Source organism: Erinaceus europaeus, chromosome 7 (assembly GCF_950295315.1).
Source record: "Erinaceus europaeus chromosome 7, mEriEur2.1, whole genome shotgun sequence".
NCBI lineage: Eukaryota > Metazoa > Chordata > Mammalia > Eulipotyphla > Erinaceidae > Erinaceus > Erinaceus europaeus.
Genome location: NC_080168.1, coordinates 128843863 through 128847200, shown reverse-complemented (window position 1 = coordinate 128847200; position 3338 = coordinate 128843863).

Genomic DNA, 3338 nt, shown 5'->3' with positions numbered 1-3338 from the left:
AGAGAGAGAAAGAGAGGGGGAGAGAGGGAGAGGGAGGGAGAGGGAGAGTAGGTCTATTCTATGAAATACAAAGCAATCAATAAATAAGTTACATGTACAAAGAAAAAGCATGCTGAAAGTCTGGAGGGGTCACTAACCCAACCAAGGGGCTTAGAAACTGCTACCTGGAGAAGACTCACCCTGAATCTTAAAGGGAAAGAATTATCTAGCTGCTCGAATAATGCTGGAAATGTGTTCTGAATAGAGAAAGAATAATAAGAGTAAGCATATAGGATTATGGATTTTTATCAAACATTCAGACGGATAAAGTGGCAATAGCTGATCCCTTCTAGGGCGTGAGCCTGGAGCCCTCAAAGGGTGGGGCTGGCTGGTATTGCTGGGACTTACTGGAATCACTATGGTATTACTGGGACTGACAGGAATCACTGGAAGCTTCTTTTTAAGTGTGCTGTCTCATCTGGGCTCAACTGAGACCGGCAGCTGCTGGGTCCAAGCAGTTTGGGTGTTCTCCCAGCCCTGGAAATGGCTAACCTTCTTATTCATCATCTTTCTAAGTCTACATACATCACCAGAGTGAACACCATGAAGTCAGAGGCTGTGCCTTGTTGATTTCATCGCCAGCATCTACTGTAATACTTGGAACACATGATGTTCCAAGGGCAAGACATTTGATGAGTGAACGAAGGGAAGAGAGCAGGAGGTTCCACGCTGGATTCGAGCTCCTCCGTTTTCTCAGATGAGGAAAGTAAGGGTTTCTTCGGAGAACTAGTGGAGGTGAGTGCTGAGGGGTCCTTGAAAAGCATGGCAAATGTCTGGAAACTCAGGGGGAGAAGCAAGTGCAGAACAGGAATTTCTGTAGAAAAGGAGCCAAGGGCAGAATGCAGGCGGCAACCTGCTGTCAGGAGCCAGGCATGGAGTTTTACTCAGCATGTGGGCCTCAGCCAACGCTTCTAAGGGATTTTCGAAGAGCTGAGGGGAGTGTGGTCCAGGTGAGCAAGCTGGGGACCGGCCAGCTTCCTGGGAAGGGAGCTGAGGAAAGAATGGTGGGAAATAGAAGGAAGAAGAAACACACTGGAAGGCAGGTCCAGGAGCAGAGAGTGAAGTAAAGGGAGCTTTGGAAAGCTCACCTATAAAGTCAGAAGGTGGAGCCTTCTAAGATTTTTCCTGTGGATCAGGCTCAGGAAATGAGGTGTCCCAGGGTGCGGTCAGCATGTGGGCTGGCTGAGGGGCAAGTTGAAGGAGGACAGCTTTCACAAGCTCCTGGGAAAGACTCTGAGTGTGTGTTTTCCTGTAAACATCCAGATCGCTATTCCCAGAAGTCTGTTGCAGTGGGAATGGACTTTTCAGAATTTTTCGATTGCAATAATTAAGTCTTTAGGAGCTGATTTGCTGCTGTTAAGTGTTGCTTACTTCAAACAGCGCTCACCTTGGTAATGGGTGTGGTTTGGAACTTGTAACTGTATAGTCGGTAAACCCTGATTAAATAGAAAATAAAAGAAGTTAAAAGTAAATAAATAAACAAAAACAAGACAGCGCTCACATTCTCTGTGTTTTTCTTCATGCTCTTCAGAGCTCAGCACACCAGTGGTCATCCATGGAGGCAGGGATCAGTCATCTGTGTTGAAGAAGTTTAGTTGGATTGGGGGTCTCTGTGTACCAAGATGAAAGAGTATTTATACAGCACTATCCATACAGGGGCCAGAAGACAACTCACCCAGTGGGATGCATGCCTTGCAATGCCTGTGGTCCACATTCAGACCCTGACACAATATGGGAGTCCCACAACACCGAGGAAAATAGGGGGCTGGGCAGTGGCACACCTGGCTGAGTGCACCTGTTATAATGTAGAAGGATCCGGGTTCAAGCCCCCGGACCCACCTGCAGGGGAGATGTTTCACCGAAGAGGGAGTCGCGCTGCAGCTGTCTCTTTCTCTTCTCCTCTCGATGTCTGCCTCTCCTCTCAGTGTCTCTGTCTTTACCCAAAATACATAGATAAAAATATTTTAAAAGATGTCTTTAAAAAGCATATATCAACTAATGGCTGAATATTAATAAGAAATGAAAAGAGAGAGCAATGAGCTGGGCAGTGGCACACATTACTAGGCACAAGGACCCTGGATTCAAAGCCCCCAGCCCTCACCTGCAGGGAGAAAGATTCATGAGTGGTGGAGCAGTGCTGCAGTGCTCGTTTCCCTTTTCCTTTACCTACTCATTTTGTCTCTGTCCTATCAAGCATAAATATGTATATTTTGCCTCTAGGGTTATTGTTGGGGCTTGGTGCCTGCAATAGGAATCCACTCCTCCTGGTGGCCATATTTTTTTTTCATTGTTACTAAGTTGTTGCTGCTGCTGTTGTTGTTAGATAGGACAGAGAGAAATGGAGAGAGGAGGGGAAGACAGAGAAGGGGAGAGAAAGACAGACACCTGCAGAGCTGCTTCATCGCCTGTGAAGCCACTCCCCTGCAGGTGGGGAGCCGGGGGCTCGAACTGGGATCCTTGTCGGTCCTTGTGCTTTGCGCCACCTGTGCTTAACCCGCTGCACTACTGTCCATACAAAATATTTTTTAAGAGAAGAATACAATACAAAGCTGTGTTATCTGAGTGACAGTAGTCACATAATTCTGTATTATTCTCACAGTGGCTGGTGTTTCTCTAAGGACTTTGCACAGGGACCCACTTAATTTTCTCATTAGCTCTCTGAAATGCATCCTACCACTGACTCCAATTTATTGCTGGAGAAACAGGTCCAGAAAAGGCAGGTAACAGGCTGCATAGGTTCAGTCAGGACTTAATCCCAGGCCATGCCTACAGCTAGTTCCTTCATGCTGAGAGGAGGAAGCAGAAGCTTATTAATAAACTGTTTACTATAGCAGCTTCCAATGGAGGGAACAGGGACACAGAACTCTGCTGGTGGGAGCAGTGTGGGATTATACCCCTGTTATCTTATAATTTTGTAAATCAGTATCAAATCGCCAGCAAAAAAAGAATCGTCCACTTGAAGCAACTGAGCGTCCGGTTCAAGACCCAGCCCCGGTGGCCTGAGCTGGTGCCCTGCGGACCACGGTGGCTCCTGGGGCACATTCCTCCAGACCGTGACCTTTAGTTATGAAAACGATCTCTGGCCTTTGCCGCCTCCCTTTGTGGAGGGACAGAGAAGGCAGGGGTATTGCTCAACGTGGATTGAGGGATCAACAAATAAATGGAAGTTTCCACACTCTCTGGTGTTACAATTGGCCATCAACCCTGATTTTACTGTTGAGTAATTCCAGATAAAGATAGGAACACGGTGTTTATAAGCTGCCCTTCATGGAACAGAACCCAGATTGACACCAGGGAGA